Below are 24,023 nucleotides of genomic sequence, written 5' to 3' on the forward strand. Positions count from 1 at the left end.
TAAACTCGCGGCCGCCATTGGACCGACAATTCTTGTATGCTTCAAGAAGAGTAGTCAAAGAACACGTCCAACTAATGCGTAGGATTAAGCAAGAGCGAGACGTGCTCGAAAAAACCCTCTCGAAGTCGATCTTTGTAAGGTCTTATGAGAGTAGATTAGATTTGATGAGGGCAGTTATCCTCGGCTTACCGAGTAGTCCTTACGCCTACAGCTTGTTTATCTTCGATATATACTTCCCTAAAGATTACCCTTCGAAACCTCCGCAAATCTTTCAACACCATAATCCAAACCTCCTCGATTGGAACCCTACTTTGGTGTCTAACCATGATAGCAAAAACATTGGTTCGAAGCTTTTGTGGGACCCGGAAACGTCGAATATTTGCAATGTACTAGAGTGTATTCAAGGGTTTCAGTTAAGGTTCACCAAGATTTATGACAAAGACGACGAGAAAGATTTCATGTTAACACACAAGACCATGCTTAGCATCCTTAGGTCACCTCCTAAAGGGTTCGGAGATTTCGTAAAAGGGTATTTTCGGAAATACTCTCATGCAATCTCGATGAATTTGAAGCTGAAAGGAAATTTGAGTGAGTCTCAAATGAAGACTGACTTGTTCTTTGAGATGATCGAAGCATTTGAAGGTAATGGTTCGTACTGTAAACATCTTGTTTATAAGGTCGAAAGGGTAGTTTCACACGAATCGCAGGCTTCGTCTTCACAGCAAAAGATGATCAAAGGTGAAGCAGCTATGGGTGTATTGTTTAAACGTGCATTATCGAAGACTAATGGCTTGATTATGCATTGGTTGCACGACGATTATTCTGATGTACGTCTTGGTTAGGATCGTATTTTGTAATATTAGCGAATTAGATCTTAAATGCAGTGTGTATAGGATGAATTTTTTTGTTTTACTAGTAAACACCATGATTTTCAACTATGGAGCCTTGTTGCAAACTTGCAATGTTATATTCGTTATTATCATTTATGATTCGATCCCTTCTGTTTCCTTTTATCTTCGATCCTAAGGAAAATAAAGTATTTAATTTGCATTACATCAATCTTTTGATTAACAATGGCAAATAAGTTCACCTCGTACAAAATTGTATAAGCTGAAAGCACAATATTATTATCGTATACAAAATCATAAACTAAATCGAAAATTGAACAATCACAATAGAGACACCCCCAGTTTCATCCGCCCAAGGCACATCAAATTCAATCTTGATATGGTCAGTCCACATGAATGTCACTTCATCACCATTCACCATACATTTATTTGGAGACTTATTTGTATAGGCCAAGAAAGATCCTCTTCCTTTTATCTTCATCCAAACAACACCCTCTTCTTTGTATACCAATTCCTGAATTGTCCCTCCACTGTTGTACATATTAGTCAGACCAAAAGGGGCAAATTTGACATTTCCAATAATGTCCTTGATTGGTACAAAACTATAAAGCTCAAAAGAAGATGGTTTAAGGCCAAGATGAATGGGATCAGAGTCATGGTTCATTAAAATTATGGAGTTTCCTTGGTTAAGATAGACTGCATATTCTTTAGCATAGCCCATTTCTAGTGCTTCCAACTTTTGATTCCATTCTATTTCATTAACATGAACTGAACCTTCTATAGCCTTGTAATGTTGCTTGTAGCCCTTGAACCTTCGCTCTTTCCGATCCCAACCCGATCCTCGGCAATTGAATGCTCCAATCACTCCTCCATACTGTCTCAAAGCAAATTATGATTAGAAAGTATAAGGAAACAAATATATAAGGACTGTTTCTATTGTACACCCGGGTGCATGTACTTGCATATAGCATGTGGCATAAGGTAATAAAAATAATGGAACTGAAAAGTCTTAGTTACCTTGTTAAGGTTCCAAATTTTAAGGACAATATTGTCGTCGAAAAGAGGACTCTTGAACAAGCAATCTCTGGTGGGAAGGGCAAAATGCTGGCATATAGGGATAGTACCATCAAGGTGAGCAAGTTTCTTAAGGAGATCAAAGTCATGGCATCCAAGAGAATCGCTCACATATATGGGTCCTCCGCAAATGGCCCGTGAGACAGCATGAAAACTAGCACAAACATGATCACTCGTAAACATATCCCAATCAGGATGAATAATCTGACCCATCCATAAGCTGTTGTAGGAGCAATGGACCATATGTAACCCCTGTAACCATAGCTCTCCCTCTGGGTCGCCGTATGGATCTTTTCCCCAAAAGTCATCAGCTGAAAAAGAACATTTTGTGATGTTAATCTCAGACTGGAACACCAGGCCATAGCTAAAATATTCGAAATCAGGATGCGCCTAGGAAAAATAGGCCAGATTGATGTTAATCTCCCATAACAATAGTTATAAGCACAAGTTACTTTTCTGATGAAAGCTTACCAACTCTACCCATTGCTATCTGCTTAGTTCCAAGGAAAAAGAAGTCATTGCATTGTTGCATGCTTGAGAGTATGTTGATGCCACTGAAGTTCTTCTTCATTGATTCGTTAGCCCTTTATAGTAACGCTTAGCAAGCTCAACCCGACCTCCATAATCCTCACACAAGTATTCAAGGGTCTGTCTCCCATACATGAGTATAATGATTAGTAATGAGTTATATTCGATTCAACTAAATTCCAAAGTTGAGAGTTGATTTCATATCACATCAAGTCAAATTGCATCAGTTCATCATATTTTAGAAATATTATAACGTTGTCAAACATCACCTTTGTTTATAGTTCTTATACCCCAAGCACTAGTAAATTTAACAAAATTTTCAAATAATAATAGTAAAAAAAAAAAATGATATTGGTGGTCGATCTAATTATATGATATCTAAATTTTAGGAAACAAAAAAGAAAAAGTAAAATTCAGATCACATAAAATTTGAAACAGTTCAAATCAGATAAAAAAACAGCTCGCCTTGATAGAATGTAAAGAATATACGAGTACTAAATGGAAACATAGAAAGATTTTTACTTACATTAATAACATCCACTTTAACTCCTGAAATTCCTGCACTGGCTAAGTATGTGTGCATAGAATCAAAGAATGCAGTAGCTTGATCAGGATGGACAAGTCCAATTCCTCCTTTGGCTAGCTGAACTGAAGCAGCATCCTCCATCACCCCATCAAGCCCAGGGGAGATCCTAATTTGCATTACCTTGGAGTCAAGATGGGTAGCTTCTGGCCTAACACCGCCCCAAGCACCACAAAGTGCATGCCATACCCAAATGTCATCCAATTCCTTAAACGTAGTCCTAAGATCTTTAGTAAAAGCCTTCATACCATAATGTCCATCATGTATGCTGGTATTATCTTCCTCAGCTTTATCTTCGAGCATCTCCTGCAATTCCTGCTTCAGTTTCTCTATTTTAACATTCAGCCATGGTAAATCTGCAAGCATCATAGAATTAAAAGCCTTCTTCCTAGCTATCTCGGTCTCCCTGATCTCAATGCTTTTAGCGATTATCAACTTTGGTCTCATGGGATCAAAAGATGCAAAAGCATTGGTAGAAACTAAAGATCCGGCCTCTTGAAAGAAGATGATTTCACTAGGGTAGAACCACTCTCAGCACAGATCATGACATGCCCATGATCCCCTGAGTGAAGGGCGGATCTAAAGCTACCCTCAATTAAGGGCACAATGACAACATATGACTTAATCTCAGGAACTTCGAAGAGAACCCATTGAGTCTCCATTTCTAAATCTGACCCATTAGTTCCCACCCATTGGGAACACCACCATGCTTTGAACCTAAATATGCTAAGAAAATTCCTGTCAGTAAAACTACCTATTGAGTTCATCACTCTATCAGAAGGCTCCTTTACTTGAAAGCCCAAGAAACCTCCCCTGTAGGAAATGGACTCGACAAACCGAAGTAAGGCAGGAGGTGCATCAGAATCAGAGGGTTTACAGAGAGCTGAGTATTCAGTGAAAAAGACATTGGTTGGGATGTCTGAAAGCAAACTCACACCTTTCACTCTAAATTTCCTGTCATCTGATAAATCAAAAATATTTTCTGAACGATAGGGTGTAAGGACATCAGGATGTAGCAGGACATGATCATCTGGCTGGCTCATCATTACAAGAAAAAACTAAAAAGCACAGCTCAAAATTGTAGAAGCAAAATTATAAATTTCCACTTTTTTAACTCAGACAGAAGCAAGAATCCAGGAGTAAACAATAGCACCAAAATTAATTAGAACAAATACTGCAAACTATTATAACCAGTAACAAAACCTCTTAGAGCATGAAACTATTACAAAGTGCAATGAATCGTTTGAAACTTACGGTGTAAATCTTGTAGCTGGTTGAGGTGATGCAATATTAACATATGATAAAATTTACCGTGTACTTTGAATATAATTTATAGAAGATGAGGGGAGAGAGTTGGCGATCTTGGCAGCATAAACAAATTTTAAAATGACATGACCTACTCAACTGAACGTCTACTATTTTGTGGGAATAATACATTTCCCCCCTTGTCATTAGAGACATGGTTGGAGCTTGAAGGTCTAACTACTCTAATAAATCCTAAAACAAATGTCGTTGACATATAGAACGTGATAATCATGAAGAAAATACTTGTATATCCCCAAAAGATACTCATCACCGTGTAAGGCATGTAATTAAATATGCAACATTACAATTTGTTGGCTATATAAGGGCAATTGGGCAAAAGGCATCCAATACAATTAATAATTTAATTTCCTAATGAAGCATGATATGTTAACTTGGCCACTTCCAAGAGGAGGCCTGTTAAACTGGAGTAATTGGTCCTCCTGTAGGCTTTGCAAAATTTAATTGGGCACTTCCCTCCTCATCAGAAACCAAAAATAACAATTAAACATTTCATCATGCATAAGAATGATATGTTAACTTGGCCACTTCAGAGAAGAGGCCTATTAAACTGAGAAATGGCTCCTCCTATAAAACTAATTTGGGCACTAACCTCGTCAAAAGAAACGTGAAAGACAATTGATTAAGTCTTCCATCAAGCATATGTCACTTGACAAACAATTACATTTAGAGAGGAAGAAAATGTCCTACAGAAAGTCAATGTGACTAATCATAAATGAAGCATGAAGGAAATAGGCAAAGCAAAGTAGTTGCTAGATATAAAAATAAGTGTGGTTTGTTGCTGATATAAGCTCCACTAAATGATAATTTTCGAAGGTTAAAATGTGTGCTATTGCTACTAGGTGCTATACAACACAACCTAAAATAGTACTCCGTAACACTTAGTATGAATCCTGCTCTAATACTCCGTCTGTCCCTTACATTGTCCATGGTGCAAAAATTAAAGGGACAGAGGGAGGTAAAAACTAGACAAAAGAGTTCCTGACAATTGAATCACACAATCACACCCATAATCTTCAACCACAAGTTCATGTAAGATAATAACATACACATGATCAGGCTCAATCTAAAATTGCAAGGAATGCTTCAGACAAAGTCCATAATCTCAATTTGCTAAGAATTCACAACACAAAAGCCACATATAACCTGAATTTGCATATCACAATAACCACGATCTCAGTTTTTTAAGCACACACAACACAAAATCCACATATAATCTCTATATTCTAAGCATGCATAACACACTAGGATCATACACTCACACCTATATCTAAATGCAATCCTCACACCAAAATAGTAAATTTAGCGCATTAAGCTCGATCTCAACACACACCATGACTTCCAAAAATTAAAGGGCAATAAGCCAACATTAAAGACCATGGTTTTGGCAACATGTTCTAAAATCCCTACATTTTAAGCCCCTAAACATGCATCAAAAGGTAAAATGATACAAGGAAGAAATGACACGAACAATGAACAATTCGAAATATAACACACACAAAAGAAAAAAATGATCTTTACCCTAAACATATTTTGTAACCAAAATGAATTAAAGATCCAATTTTGTAAACAAAATTAATCTGGGAAAAATATAATTGAAATTAAAAGAGGGTCAATTAAACAAGATAAAGGAAAGAGGAGACAAATTGCGAGTTTGTGCGTGAATCTAACAATTAACAAAACCCTTAAAGAGATGATCTTCTCTGGTATTGAAATGTCAGATTCACGGACAAACATGAAATATGATTCCTCTGTTTCGCTGACCACCATCAATCGGGAATTTGGGAGGAGAGAGCAAATTTTGTGTGTTTTGCGGCTTGCGTGAGATAAACCCTATTTTCTGATTTTCCCGGTTTAATACTCCCAAACTTCAACTAAACTTTAAAAAATCCTTTCTTCTTTTTTAATTGTGGAGCAATTTTAGAGGGACGGAACACGGAAGGGTATATGTCTATGATAATTAACATATTATGGGTCTTTTGGCAAAAATTCTACCCTCTTCAATGACCAATCCCCTCGATTGATGAGCGGTCCCCAAAAAATAAGTTGGAAAAGGGAATGAGTGTTACCGGCTTCTGTCTAAAAACAATACACAAAAATAAAATCTAAAATTTTGAAAGAAAAATTTTGCATAAGTGGTTAGTAAACTCTTTTAAGGTCTTGAATAACGACATTAAATATTTTAAGCAATTTTGTAACATTAGGGTTTTAGCAAGTAGTGTGAAGATGGTTGAGTTGCAAAATATGTTGTTGCTAATTCACATGTTAATGTGTACATAAGTTTGTATTCGCGAGAAAAGTTTAAGTAAGAATATTTACTTTTTTTATTCCCTTGCATATTAGCCTATTAGGGTTTAGGATGTTTGGTGTCAAAAGATAAAACCTAAGCCCTTATTTGAATCCCGTGATGCCCACTAGGAGAAAGAAATAGATATTAACTCTATCAAATGTGTAGCACATAATTGAAGTTGAAAGTTGATGCATAATGATCACAAAGTGTGGGCAAAGCCAAATTGCCATGAATAATCCAAATTTTACAAATATATGATGCCAACTTGTCAAGCAAGTTGTCTTAATGATGTACAGAAGAGAAATATAATTAAAAGACGTTATTTTTAGTGCAGTGAAGAAATATCTGATGACATCTATTTTGCTTTCATGTATTTTAACTATGCACTTGCATTGTGTTGTTTTAGTTATCGTGCATGTACTGTGACGTAGTGTTACTAACGTGCATGTTCTTGGTCTGATTTGAAATTTTAAAAAATGATCTAATTCGAACAAAATACTTATATTTCCATTTTATTATTCTAATCTTGCAAATTAGAAAATTCATCGCCGATTTATTTAAATTATTGTACTTATTGAAATTTCTAATAATTGTAATAATAGTGAACACCCTTGATCATCCACTTATGTGAACCTACATGCATATTTCCGAAACCTCTTGCATCCTGAATGAAAAATAATGAATAAGGTCGTAAGCACATTATGACACTAATTCTTCCAAATATTTTGAAGGCGATAATATGCATTATATAATAATTTGCTTCCAACTCACAAATATAAATAATGTATGCATAGTGACACAGACTGACAGTCTAATAGTATATCATCTACATGTTAATGTCGAAAGATGAGCACATTTTGCTACTTTGTTACAATAAATATACGAAGTATAAACTAAAATAATTGCTGACACCATATTTGTGTTGGAGAGCATAAGCAAATTGCTGCATATATATATGTAACATTAATTAATAAAAGTGGTATAAACTATAAAGAAGTGCAAATTGCCATGCTTTGGATAAGATATTTATCCTAATTAATTAGATAGAAATGAGATCTATATAATAGCACATGAAAAAGGGATTCATTAGCTAGCTCTAATTAGCAATTAACGCAACCTTAGCATGCTAAAAAATGCTAATTAGCAAAAATCATTAGTGTCATGTGACCACCTCATTAACACATGAGACTCGCATACATAATCCAACTTAATTAGTAAACCAAACATATGCCACGTCTCATAGCTAAGATGTCCTCGTCACTCCACTTTGCTCCATAAAGTACCTTCTTGCATAATCATGCTTAAGGAATTCTCTAATTCAAGATACACTGTACAGTTTATAATTGTACATTAACTATAAAATTACATGCGAAGTATAAGTTTATGACTACTGGGATAGATGCATGGATCGGAGTTAGATTAAAGTGTAGCTAGTACGTGAAAAGCTACAATTTTGAAATCTCTACATTAAATAATATTTGAACTTGTGAAATCTCTTTTCAGTCGATGAAAAAAAATGGAAAAAAAAAAAAGAGGTGTGAAATGTGAGATTAATTGATTAGTTATTTTCCATAGATGAAGAGCATGTTTCAAATTGCAAAAAAAAGGATGAAAAAGAACATGGGTGACAACTTCTTGTTTGAGAATAATCACATGAAGAACATGGCTTTCCAACGATATACATATGATTTGATCATTCTTCTTTGGTCCACATTATTAATTAAAGATTTGATCTTTCAAGAAACTTCATCGAATCCCCCTTTTAAATTTTGCAATAATATTGTTTAATTTGTTGGTGTATTAATGTATTATCTTTTAATTTTGTCCCATAAACGGCTACCATTAAAAAACATTAACTTTTTGCCGCATAATTTGTGGAGCCCTCTTTGTTCATTCTATGTTTCATTTTCTTTATTTTTAATTAAAGGTGGTTGTGTTGTGTAATCCTTTCGCTTAGTTATCACTTAACACTTCGTCACCTTAATTAATAATTTAATTCTATTATGATGATCAGTAAAAAAAAGTGATGTCTATCTCAATTAATTCTCTTACTTTCAAAATATCGAACTAGCAAAAGATGCATGTATAAATTTTTAAGGCTTACAAAGCTAGCTTAGGGCAGTGTTGTAGGCCGCGATTACTAGCTAAATACTTATTTAGTTATTTATCAATTATGTTGAACTTAATGACACTGAGTCTTAGTACAATTACTACAATACAACTACATTATTACATTATATTACATAAATACATAATCTTTTAATTACGGTGAAGAATCTAAAAAACAATTGATAGATGAAGACAAATATTTCATATTTCTTTAATAGTCAAAAGGTCCATGCATATAACAACATTAGTCCAACCATGTTGCTAAAGAAAACATTCCTCCAAATATGGTACGTAACAATATGAGGCAAGACTTTTTATTTTCATGTTTGTTGGTGTTTTAACCTCAACTTACATATATTAAATAATTTTGGCATTATAATTTTACAACTAGCTAGTACGATGAAGATGAAATTATAGCACGCAAGCAGTATATATAACATGTGGTTCAAACATTTATTTATTTGAAGATTTTAGAACATATACCGAATTAATCCTTATTAGTATTTTATTTATAGATTTCGATCAAACTAAGGAAAAAGATTGATGATAGCACAGTGATGAAGCCGATGAGAAGATGACAAGAGCAACGACCTTAATATCGATCGACTTTGATTATCTAACAAACAAGATGTATGTAGAACAGTAGAACACTATATACTTCGTATATGCATGTCATATTATAAGGTATATACTCCCACATTTCGGGGTGATTAGTCATAATAATTAAGACATCAAATTAAAGAATTTATAAATAATTATTGGCTTCATAGTTAATACAACAAATTAAAGCACTAACTATGTGGCAAATTAAAACAATTGTATGCATGATATAAATAACAAAATCAAGCCTACCTTAAAAGAGGGATCCATGTGCACAGCCGTCATCCTATAGGTATCATGTTTTGGTTCATTCATATATAGCTTCCTAATTAATATCATATCTAAAATTAAACTACCAATTAACTTCAAACAAATTAATTAACTAAGATGTATATTGATAAATTACCAACCATGGGATGGTAGGCAGGGTGCATAGCACATTTCTAGCTAGTTCTACCCACTTTTTTTCCCTCCTAATTCGCCAATACAAATCTTATTATGGAATAATCTAGCTGTATATATATGAAACTCATATATAGCCGTTTGTTTCTAATGAAAGTATAGAATATGGACCATGCACATGAAATTTTTTACATTGGAGTAGTAGCTGTGAAGTTTGTTATTGTTTGCTCATATATATGAATAGTCGTATTCATATAATGTGCAACACTATAAGTCTATGTACAAGTGCCTCATCCATCATCCAATGAATTCAAAATCATGCCAGTACATTATTCGTTTTCTTAACTTTTACGAGTAATAATATAATTATACAAATGTGGCCTATAAAGACTAAAATTTTCTCTTTGATTTATATACTCTTGTTAAGTAAATTATTGTAGTCATTGTATACAATTATCTCGAAACCTATCTACCTGGTTACCATCGTACTAATAATAATTTTGCATGCTTATATTATAGATGAATATTATTATTATATTCATGCATGTGAATGCATGTTCTTCGGCTCAAAAACTTCAGAAGATGGAGGTCGAATGAATGAGACTTGAAGCAACATACTTGTACAACATACAGGTTCATAGTTTTGGAACAAAGATTCAAATACAAGTAATCTTCTTTATACTAAAAAACAAGCCGCTCAACAAAAGTCGGGATACTCAATATAATCACCTATGTTTTGACACGAATCTGCCAAATGTTTCACGTATTTTTAGCCTGAAATTAAGATTTAGATTCTCCATTATTTGTACTAGAGTTTTTTTAATTTTAATATTATTTTTTGAATCAACATACATGCATATGGAATTCTACTTTAATAGTACTATCATTATATGATTATTGTAAATTAATCTTAGTAATAACTTTACCAAATACGAAGTACTACGATGGGATATTACGAATTTCATATACAGTTGCATGAAGACATGAAGTATAAAGATTTCCAAGTTTTATGAAATCTAATGAATCAAACATGTGTTTTTCCTTCTTTATTAAAATTTCAATTCTTATGGATATAAATACTTGCTAGGTTTATCTATATAGATATTTAACGCTCTCTTAAATTTTCAGTGTATAAACCTCACAATTTTTAATATTGAATTTGAAATATGCATCGGAAAATCTATTATAAATTGCATTAACATGATATGTACTATGTAGTATTCATTACATGTTCAATTACTCCGTATAATGGTTATCATATTCATATCAATAAACATTTGTTACATTAACTAACGATAAATTTTGATTTCTTTTAAATAGAAAAATTAGTGGCTAATGGAATGCAACGAAGGCAGTTTAAGTAGGTATGAATTTATAATTATGAAAAAAAAAAATATTTTGGTGTATGTATGCGTGGAATACTCTGAACCAGACAGAAGAAACTAAAGAAAGACATGAATAATTGGGCATGGATTTTCGAAGAAACAAACATCTTAAAAAAATTATACCTAAGTACAACAGATTCATCAATACTTTTGTCAGAATATCATCTATCACCAAATCCCTCTTATCCAAACACAACCCAACAAAAATTAAATAATTTCAATTATAGAATTTGTATGACGTATGCATATTAAATATAATGGTTTAATCTTTGACAATTAAAAATTGTTTTAAGAGGTTTCCTGATTGGAAACATGCAAAGAATTGGTACAACCCATCACTAATACCAATTTTTTATGTAGTTTCATAAAGTATGGTGCCTAATTATATGCCATAACTTGTTGAGCTGGATAACGGATCTAAATTATACCTCTTTTATATTCTTTTTATTTGCATCGTTTTGACATTTGTACTATTCGTTTATTCATAAAATCTATTTTTCTTTATTATTTCTCTATATTTATTTTTCATTGAAATATATATACTAGTTATTACATGGGCTCATGAGATAGATTCGTCTCAATGTATACTTTCGTAATAATTACTTCCATAATATTAATGTTAAAAAGTAAAAAATTATTATTCCTGAATTTGCATTAAAAATTAAACAAAGTAGAAGTTTAAATTTCACAAGTTAATAATAATAATAATAATAATAATTTTATTATTATTATTATTATTATTTTCTTTTCTATAGATTTGAAGTTATTAAGATCCTAAAATGCAAAATACAATGAATTTGGAGAAGGGAAAAGGAATAATACAGGGTGTTTTGATGAGATTAGAGGTTACTAATTGCAAAAAACATTAAAAGGAAGAAAAGGTTAGGATTTGGGGGAGGCGTGGTGCATGGCTTAAGGATGGTTAGAGGCTTAAGAAGATAGTGGTGGTGCTGAATTCATATCATGTGGAACCATGTGCTTTAGAGTAGGAGAACATGCCCAAAAGCAAATCTTATAAATATAAGTAAAATAAAAAGTTCATTAATTTTATAAAAATAAATATAATTATCAAAAATATGTGTACACATGGCTTATTTTGATTGATTTATCCTATAGTGTTGGAGACGTACCAATGAAATTTGTCATTTTAGTAGGCCCCCCATACTTTTGGCTTAAGTTAATCAAATGATATAATCCCATGTTTATCCTTAATTGCCAAACAACTCATCTCCACCCCTTCAATTTCATGACTTATATAAAGGTCCCTTTGTTTGCTCACATTGTAATATATTAGCTTGCTCTCAAGAAACCCATCTATCAAAATACATTCTTCTCATCAATTTCTTAATCTCATATTATACACAATATTTTTTTTTAACCTATAGTTTATTACAAGCTACTAATTTTATCCATAATGGGAGCTCCTCCAAATCTTTTCTTTGATTCTTTAAAGTTTAAAACCATGGTTTTAGAGAATAAGGGAGGAGATCTAACAAGTAGAAATAATAACTCATCAAATAATGATAATGATGATGGGTTTTTGTGTACTACTACTACTCAAAGAGCAAATGTACAAAGGCAAACAAAAAGGAAACAAAGGCGTTCAAGGAAATTTGGAAGGGTATTGATGAAGAGAAGATCCAATTTCGACGAAAATGGGATTGAAAGAAAGGTTCAAACCCTACAAAGGTTGGTTCCTACCCACGAGCCGTCATCATGTGAACAAGGGTTGGATGGATTATTTAGAGATACAGCTTCATACATTATTTCCTTGCAAATGAGGGTTAGGGTCATGCAAGTTATGGTTGATGTTTTGGAAAATTCTCAAAATCATCATGAGTAAAGATTTCATATCATTATTATAAATTCTTTTTTGCTTGTAAAGCTTGACATACACATTCTTTACAACTTGGCTTTTTAATTATTTCTTCTTCTTCTTACTCTTTAAATTTCTCTTGTTAATTTCTTCTTATCCTAAACGTACAATCCTTGTTATAGAATCTGGCGTAGGATAAATTGAGGCCAGAGCTTTAATTAAGCTAGTTTATTATTCTGTATTAATGAACAGGAGGTCTTAATTAGGTACATTATTAGGAGATTATAGGTCATAATCTCAGTGTTTTTATCTTTTTTCTTCTTATTATTATTTTTTGGAAATATTATTGTGTGCAAGGTGACTTAAGAGATGGACCCAGTAAATGATTGATTACTGGAATTTGATACTGATGAATTCGTCTGATTCATATTTATAAAGATATGATTCAAATTTTATTGATTGATTGAAATTATTTCTTTATTTTGTAATTGATCTGCTGAGTTTTGCATGGTTTTATTTAATTGTCTTATTAGTTTGGTCTAACTCGGCCTCTCAGGTTGATGCATACCAGATCATACCATGTTGAAGTGTTGTTAAAAAAAAAAAAAAAAAGTCTAAATTTAATCCTTTGGAAGATTAATACTTGTATATAATTCTCGTAAAATTATTAGTGGGCAACATAATCACACAAGAAAGATGTAAATGAAGATTTACCAAATTTACATAACCTTCTTATAACCTGTAATTATATATATATAGGTCATATTCGGCACCAACTTTATTTATTTCTAACTACCATCTCTGACAACAACTTTTCAACTTCTTATCATATGGAGTAAATTCATATAGAGTTTTGAATCGAAATAAATTGTAAAAATAGAGCTCAGTAAAATAAAATCGTAGTTATCTCTTTTTTTTTTTTTTCTTCGCCAATCACTAAATTTTGGGTGACTAATTCAACCTATAAAAGTGGAGTAATCATATAGCTCAAGTGCTCAACTAGCTAAGCAAAACGGCAGTGCTCATCATGATCGAGTGCTTACATTTTACCAAATACTATGACAACTTTTATTTACAGCCATCAAGTAATATAACAACTTATTTTACCAAGTAGTCTTGGGTGTAGTAAAAAATTATGACCAAATTATCTTCGACCCCAAATTTAAAAATGAGCATTCAAAACTTTACATATTACAAATAAATATACAGACATACAATACTTCTGTTAAATACGGGTATGGGCCGCATCCGTCATGGGAGAGTGCAAGTCCACCACTTTACAAGACCAAGGAGGTTCCACCTCAAAACCATATGGCAATGAGGGGAGTAGCCCCTTAGCCTTATATTGTGGTGGTAACTCTTGAATTCTTTCAATGTGGGATTTCGTAACCACTACACTCCCCCTTTAGTGTTTAGTGTGGGACAAGAAGAATGCTCACATGTGGGTTGTTTATGGGCTCAACAACTTCATATGGTATAATAGGGTACATACATACGTACGCATGCATCTACTCGATCATCTAGTACAGTTGTACAAGTATACACTTAGACGCAAGAAATATCATGATAGCTAAAATTAGCATACTTTTTAACACTTTTATGAAATTACTACATATGCTACTATTTAGAAATTACATGAGATTTTTTATGGCAAATGAATAAAATGAGATAAATGGAATAAGAATTGAATATTTGAATTCAATGTTTTTCCGAGTGTATTACTGTAATAAGATCCTCCGCAAGGGAAAGATGTACTCCGTATCTCAAGTCTTGATTACCACTCATGTGACTTTAATTATGAAGCTCGTTTGGTTACACAACATATTATATGCCCCTAGTTAACTGCTGTACTATATACTCATGTCTATGTAGGTTTGTGTTGCAGATGATCAAAAAGTGGGCCGAACCAAACTTGTAAAGTTCTTCTCGTGATACTGGTCTGGCCCAATAATTAGGCCCAATAAATGCTGAGCAGCTAATGTATTGGGCCTTTCGGCCTGTGTTAGTGTGTTACTCGTACTCCATTTCTGTTATTAAGAAAATCAGGTCGGTAGTGATGGGTTGATGGGTGCATCATTGACTTAAGAAGTAAAGAATGATTATATATAATCCATAAACATCCTATTCCCAATGAAATTGATTTTGAATTCTAGTTTTGAATACACCACACCTACTCTTTAATACATTCACTTAGGCGTTGGACCGCAATATGGATGGATTCTTTAGACCGCCGTATGGATGGATTTAGATTTGTAGTTTTGCCGTTTATATATGTACTTTAAGACATAAATCTATCTCAATTTTTACGTACCACCCACTAACTTAGTTGACATTATTCACATAAAATTTGTTTTTTTAAACTAATCTTCTTAAGGCTTAATACGGAGAAGTTCGTTTTTACCTCTAACTAAGATCTCTATTACAGGCCCCAATTATAATCCGTTTGCTTAATACGATTGCGGTTCCTAGCATGCATTGTACGTACGTTCAATATAGTAATTTACTCGTAGTAATGGATTTTCAATTTTTCATCGAATCCGTAATTAAATTTGTCACAATGTGATGTGCAGTGCGTTAATTAAGCAAATGTGTATATATATTTTCCTAATTTAATAATCCACCTTGTCACAATATTATAAACTTATAATAATCGTGATCTCATCCTAAAGACAAAGGCATTTACATATTAACATATACATGGGTTTTTACTTGTTTTATTTAATTATTTATGTATAGATTTTTGTTCTTAGTTGTATATTAAAATTATGTCCCCATAACATCCGACTTGGATGTTAAAGAAATGTCTGGTGCATGTGCTACCAATTGTTATAACGAAATAAAGAAAGATCTAATTGATGACTCATTAACATTAATTAATGTTAATTAGTATAGAAAGGATCGTTTAACCAAGACCATATTGTACGTTAACTTTAACATTTATTGTATAGTCAAATATAAAACTAAGTCAATCTTCTAGAATACGAGAATTGTCATCTAGTCTTGTCGTATTGTTTTCGTTGTTATCTAATCTTTGATTAAGGATGATCCACCTTTAATCCTTACTTCATTGCCAAATTCAATGTATTTATCATACTCTTGATCTCTATTTAGATTGAATTGTAATATAATAAGTTTGAATTACATTAACAAATATCAATGAAATCCCATCAATTTTAACTATAGTACAGAGATAAAAAAATTTTAAAAAATGAACAAAAAGAAATGTTTTATCTCACCTTAAATTAGTCAAAAATGGTAGTATAAGAAAAATTAGTCTAGTTGTAGAGTTCAGTTCACAAAAAACACCTAAGAAAGATTTCATACTAAAATCATACTCCGTATCAATTGGTGATAGTAATTAGAATAATCCTTTAATTTTATAAAGTGATACCATCTCTTCTCTTTATGGGATTTCAATAAGTTAAGATCGACCATTAAAAAAAATGTAAAAAAAAGTTTAAGATACAACTAGCTACCACATATATTAATCTTCTATGAATTGAATTGTCCGAAATTTTAATTCTGTTTATAAAGCAACACGTTTTAACTCACAAATGAATTATTATCCTAATATAATGCCGTGAAAGATTATTACTTATTTTCCTAATATAATGTTGTGAAAGATTATTACGTAAAAACTAAGTTATTTGATATTTACAGTGGAGTTATGATATGTGACATAAGGGATGATAATGTTAGGCTATGTTATGTCCAAAAAAACGTAGCAGAAATAAAAAAAAGTGGGAAATGGCAATCAAATTATTGACGGGGCCGCTAATGGTGGAGGACTATCAGCTACATCTACTTCGATTAGACAGGTGTTGTGAACCCGCCTGCCCCACACAAAACCTAACTGATAGCTCCCTCTAATTTTTATTTTTATTTTTATTTTTTATTATTTTTTTTTTCAAACTGAATCATGAAACAACATAGAATAATGTCAATTTAGAGAAGAAGATTAGAGTGAATGATTTTTTATGTGTTGTATTACGATATTTACAGTATATGTATACAACCTAGGAGAAGAGATTCGGGCTTAATATCGGCCCATTAGCTATACATATAATATGGCCTAACAAATAATTAGTTATGATACGGAATTAATAGGTTGGTTCAATTGTAATTATAGGATGTTCAAGATGCACTACTATAATTTCCTTACAAAGTTGATTAATTATGCAAGCTAATCTGACCTATACATAATTTGCTGATTTGTGCACTCAAAGTTGGTTCAATTCTTTGCATGCACTAGGCCATGTATCTTTGTAATGAGCTCGTACTATGTACTGCAAGGGTCTCCTTCCATGCAAATGTGCAAGCAAAGCTTATGAAAAATTCTTATATGCATTCAATAATTCGGATGTATAGTTTACTAATAATGTTTGGTTATACATACAAGTATACAGTATATTGCCAAATGCAATAGGTCTTATGAACGATAAACTAGTTTTGTGTAGATATATATTGTACTATTCACATCATGATTTAAGAAAGAACTCAAATATAGACGCGTTGCATAAATTAAAAAAACAATTAAGATGAGTCATTTATCGTATTAACTATTTGTTTTTTCCTCTTGTCGTATTAAAATAATACGGTCAATTTCATTGGTATTGCAGCACTTATATATTATTTAAATAGTCCAATAAGTCAAATCGATATTAGTAGTTTGGATCCATTCTCAAAACTGAGTTATAATATTCATTTTTTTTATTCTATCTAATAATTATCTATCACCCCTTTTGCAATTTGCAACCAAAAAGAATCAATAATCGGGAGCTAAGACAAGGTTCATTAAATGACGATTGGTACAAGCAACCTACTTTGTTGCGTCTCAAATCAGTCGAGATAGACAAGCAATGACCATATATAATAGGCTAATAGCTAATAGTGTCAATAATTATTCATATACATCATATCATATAAAAGTATTGACATTACATGTATTTATTGTAGGTACGTGTAGGAAGTGTAGTATTTCGTGAAGAAAGTTATAAATTAAAGGTTGTGATGTAGTCAAGATTTAAATTCTTATTATATTATGAGTAGTATCTTCCGAAATTTTATCAAATACAAGTACATTATTATTTAATTGACCTACAGTATGATCATAACATAGAATAACATATTTAAATGTTTAAATTAAATACTCCATCCGTCCCTAAATTACATTCCTCTTTCTAGCATTTATTCCTCACATAATAGAGAGAAAGAGTAATGTAATTTAGGGACGGAGGGAGTACACTATAAGGTCATTAGCATTAATGATTGGATTATCCAAACTTCAATTACCTTTTTATTATATAAGAATTTAATGTTTTTAATGTTAATGTACTTCGTAATACGGTATATATATGTTGAGTACAAATAGATACAAAATCAATATGTCAAAATATTTTACAAGAATGATGAAAAAGTATTATTTTAATCGAAAACTATAGAGAGAAGACGACTCTTCACAAGAGAACAAAAGAGCTTTTAAATTTATTAATGTGAGCAGTGCAATTTGTGTCCCATTTGGTGCTCCCAAACGTAAACTAGAAGCAAATGCTTATCAATCCACTAGAGTGTTCCAGTCAAGCTAGTAATCTAAACACAATTAAATTATTTCAAGACTTCTATTACGTTGTATTCCCTCTATCCCATATTGCTTGTTTATACTCCGTATTATGTACAAATATTAGCATCTTATACAATCGATTGTTAGATGTACATTTTTTAATTTTATATCATTTTATATAGTGTATCTTAATACTTAAAAGAGTTAAAGCTATGCTTTATTATAAGTTTATAAGTATCAATATAATTTAATATGGGACGAAAAAGAAAAGGCATTGATTCAAACACAAATAATTGCCCTAGCTAACAATTTTCATCCTACTGATCAAAAGAAAAGGCTATCTATATAAGTTGACTTAACAATTGACATTTTAATCTATAGTACTCCACTACTTGCTACTCCGTTATAATAAAAGAGAAGCTCTGTTATAATAAAAGATTACAACCCAATGAAGTTAATTAGGATTAAAGGTCTCATAATACTCCTTCTGTCCCAAACTAATCTAACTACTGAGTATGTTTTATGTATTTGATAAAATTAGCTGATAATCTAAAATGGAAAATGTATACTAGGTTAGGGTACTATGGTTAGGGTAAAATTGGGATAGTATATATGGATGTAAGTTTTTAACTTGACAACTTGTCATAAGGTCATTTTCCAACTATTTAGATATTTGAAAATGAAACACAATAGATTCATTAAATTAGGTATTTCCAGCAAATAACCATAATAATGAATTTATAAAGTCAACCATCTAACTAGTCAACTCAACTCATATTTTTTTCCAAGCAAGACCTATGTCTTATGTCTTGCATTGCTTAGTCATCTCCTAGATTAGACGAGTCACCAATTTTAAATCAAGCAATTAATGATATTAGTAAATGTGACTTAATAATGCCATACAAGTAGGAGTGTAGGACTAATGTTAGACAATGAGAGATAATACAATGAGATGTTGTCACATAGAACAAGCTCATGTTAGAGAAGATCATTTTGCCCTACAAACAACTTAATTAAACAGCTTCTTCTTCCCACCACAAAAAAAAAAAAAAAAAAAAAAAAAAAAGTATGAAATACGCACGTGCCAGTTAGATGATAAAGAGGAATAAGAATCGTAGGATGAAACACGTGGAGGGACAAGATGGGTTTTGTGGGGCTCGAAGTAAAAAAGACACGTGGGAGATAATGAAGGGATAAAACAAGACCTGTTTTTTATTGAATTGGTATCGAATCGCGATGCGATGGCGACACGGCCCGTAGGTGAAGGGTGAAGGGTGGCGTGGCTCATTTCGTTTCACATAATCTTAAGTCATCAACGCATCATTCCTTATTCGCCTTCTCTTAGATACATCTACTTATTTTTAATTTACTTGCTAATCTATGATTATAAAATTTTAATTTGTCATATAGCTTTAAATAACTATAATCAACATCTAAAGGTGATATATATACTGATATTACATATTGATGTACTCCAAATTATACAAAATTCCAAATTAAATGGCAAACTATACTATATCATGTAGTTTTGGACGGTTTACGACTAATCCAAACTTAACACTATCTGTAACAAGTTTTTATATCTGACCAACAGATAGCACAACTATCATGATTCATGATATGTATATAACTTCTTCATATGTGTTTTTCTCTAATAATGTATTTTTTTCATATAATGATAGATAGGTTTGTGTAATAATATAGTTTTAGGTGATCCAAGTTCAGCACATTGGATACATTTCCCTGGCCTTCTAATAGTTTCCAATATTAAGCTAAAATTAGTCCGTGGCAGGTTCACTCCCTGAGTCCCTGAATAAGGTTATAATTATATAACACAACCCACGAAATATAACATCTCAACATTAGAATAATCTACCCTTTTTTGCTTTATAAAAAACCAATTACACTACAATAGATGTAAAATATTCTACTTTAGAGGAGTTTATTAGGTTCATATATAATAACTAACACAACTTTATTAATTCACAACTACTATAATAAGCTCAGATAAATCAAAATTAAGCTACACGCACCCTATTCATTAGTCATTAATCACAATCAATCGGTCCCTTTAACATTATATATATGATGCCTTCATTGGATAAAAATCCACCAAGAAAGTTACTCAAGGTGTTATTTGCTTTGATGAATACAATTCATCATGAAATCAACTTTATCATTACATAAATCTATTGATTAGTTTTACTTTAGTGGTACTCCGTATTATTATAACATATATTCCTTTTAATTGAGAGGAAATAATTAATACAATAATCCTGATCCTATCCATATTAAAGATAAAAAAGATTACCATTAATTACCATAGATTTGATGCTAATCCCAATAACTAATAAAATGCTAACCTAAAGTAATACGAAATTCTTTATCAAAAAAGCTAGCGATCCTCCACGGCTGGCCTGGCCCCCATGCCAATGCCATGCATTCGTCGGTTGATCATGCATGATATATTGCATGATAATTGCCACATGATTTATAAGTTGATATAAATTTAATTATTTAGTTGAATTGGGATCAATTAATTTGTACATTTTAATTAAAGACATTATCCCTTTAATTTACACATAAATAATTTCATGATAAGTATATTCCGTAATTATTAATAATAAGGTGATAAAAAGAAAACAATACAGAGTTTAACATTTCGTACATATTACAATATAAATAATTATCTTAATAAGGTGTACAAAAAGTTTCCTAGAGCACACACTAGCTAGCTAGCATTTATTATGCCAAAACAAAAGAATATGAATTAAATTAATTTTAGCTAGCATGGCCTTGTACTAGAAGTATCATTATACACGCAACATAATACTTCGTACCGAATTATGTAAAGATTTATATATATCGTGTTGTTGAATTATTTGAATAAATCAAATGATGCAATCAAATGCAACATTATTCATAAGGCTGGCAATCCCTGACCCGACCCGATAACCCGAACGAACCCGACCCGAAGTTACTGAGAGAAACCCGAACCCGACCCGATTCGAACACGAATGACCCGAATTCGACCCGATTTGACCAAAATTTCATATTTCGTAATAATATTAAGTTTTACACTATTTTTTTTATTGTTTCTAAGCAAAACCCAAAATCAACCCGAAATCTGACCCGAACCCGACCCACTGACCCGAATTGCCACCCCTAATTATTCATGTATCTACATTTTGCAAAGTGTATTTTATGTGTCATGGTTAATTTACAATTGATTGTTATAATTTTTCTAGTTTTTAAGTTGATCTTTAAACCTCATAAAATTTCACAAATATTACAAAAAAATTTGAAAAAATATCTATGCATGTATTTAATAATCACAAAATGTTATTTTATGTTTTGCTTAATCACAAAAATACCTTATCATTTAGATATAGGAAACTAGCCTGCATTCGAAGATGAATAAGGAGAAAGGGTTATAGTGAAAATAACTTATAATTATTCTCTTATACAGGAGCTTATAAAATAATCAATCTTGTTCTAATCAGTCTACGCTACTATGCATAAGAATGATTTTGTGACACAATGAAACGTCAACTAAATCATAGAATAATAATTAGAGGTACAATGTGATGACAATACTAAAATTTTAAAATCTCTGCCTTGAAAAAAGACGATCCTAATTCTCAAAGAATATATTACTCGATGATCGTACTTATATTATCTTCTTCTTATGTGATTCCGGTATACATTATGTGAATTGCCACTTGTCGGAATTAGAAATGTATGTACGTACTACGTAGTATAAAGTACAAAATTACATTATACTCCGTAGATAGATATAGAACATGCATGCTAAAGGAAGAAGATGGAATATAAGATGATGGAATAAAAAGGCAAAATTATAGGCGGAGAGAGAGGAGAACAACGAAAGATCTTTAAAAGAGGCACGTAAATTACCTCAGCACGTAATCATTTTCATCAGGCCTGAAATTTTTACACTATGTCACACGTGCAGAAGCTTTGCAAGAAATATATGTGAAATTAAAACCTTTGTAATTATTATTTTCTCTACTTTATTTTTCTTTTTGGGTAAAAAAGGTTGGATGTCCACAAAAGAAACACAGCTATCCTCCATTATTGTCATCTTCTTTTATGCATTTGCAAATTTAACCTTTCTTTTTGTTTTCCTACATAATTTAATTTCTCTTTTATGTAATATAATGTTTGTTTGCCATAATTTAATTTTAGGGTTAGGTTCAAAGCAATTGAGCCATTTATTATTGTCTCTATTTAGCATATGGCATCATTTTTTGTACAAAACCTTAGTTTTTCCACTTGGAATCTATTTTGATCCATTTGTCTCTTCTTTTTTTCCAACTAAAAACAGTAAGATAAGTTATTGAAGCTTATAAAAATTGGTATTGGAATGTATACACCAAAGATACTCCATTTTGTTGTTACACTTGCCTTTTAATTTTGCTACTCCGTAATATAAAACTTTCGATCATCACGTTTCTATATTTTGATTGCAAACAACTTTTCTCCATAATAATGGAAATACTTTCACTTTCTTCAGTCTCTCTGTTCATTTTTAGTTTTTTTTTATATATGTTATCTTTTTTATCATTCGTGTCAACCTCTTAGTTCAAAAAACTAAAGAATTGAACCGATACTAAATTTTCTTAGTGTTCGAATCAATTATGATAACGATATATATATATGATATATACCAGGTCACTTAATATGTACTTGTTATGAAATGACTAGCTCTTATTATCTTATACACGCTTCATTCAATTCATTGGTCTGGTTGAACATATAATAAGTTATCTAACACTAATTTAATTAATACATTATCAAATTTACCGTGCGTTTTCAATATTTTTGTTCAACATCCTAATTTATTGCATCCTTACAATATCAAATGTTTCTTTATGTAGAATACTTAATATGTATGTAAATTAACGTTAATCACCTATGAAAGTAGCTTATTTAATTTCTTGACGTGCATAAATTGTTAAAACCACCTACATTTTGAATAAGAGGGAACACCTTAAACAATTGATACTTTAACCTCACTTTATTGCAGAGTAATAATTTTGTTATGTAATTGGCCGAAATTCCCAATAACATATTTATTGAGCTATCAATTCATGAAAATCCACCCCCACTATTTTATTCTTTCCTAATGTCTTTCTAGGGATCGGTGAGAAAAGAATCTGGCCTTCTAGAAAAGCAAAGGGAGAAAAATAAAGCAAAGGATTTTGGAGGATCATGCATGTCATGCATATTGTCTAGCTATTTGTCTTAGTAAAGCCTTTATTTAATTTTTTGCATGGGTTTATGTATGTAAAATACTTTGGATTTTAAAGTGCTTTAATGCATTTTTGTGCTCGATCGATCGGTGCATAAAAGTGTACCTCTTGCCAATAAAGTTATAAAGCTAGTACTTGTTCTCACTCAAAGTTACGTAGCACATACTCCATAGTACAATAGAGTGAACCCGTACATTGACACAAGATACATTCAATTTACTTGTATAAATAA

General features: G+C 31.7%; 1 pseudogene; it reads right to left on the reverse strand.

The window, feature by feature from the left end:
- Positions 1-1,094: 1,094 nt before the first annotated feature.
- On the reverse strand, positions 1,095-4,076 carry LOC145597274 (stachyose synthase-like; annotated as a pseudogene).
- Between the last annotated feature and the right edge of the window lie 19,947 nt (positions 4,077-24,023).

This window comes from Chenopodium album, chromosome 20, assembly GCF_948465745.1.
Source record: "Chenopodium album chromosome 20, dcCheAlbu1.1, whole genome shotgun sequence".
In the NCBI taxonomy this organism is placed as follows: Eukaryota; Viridiplantae; Streptophyta; class Magnoliopsida; order Caryophyllales; family Amaranthaceae; genus Chenopodium; species Chenopodium album.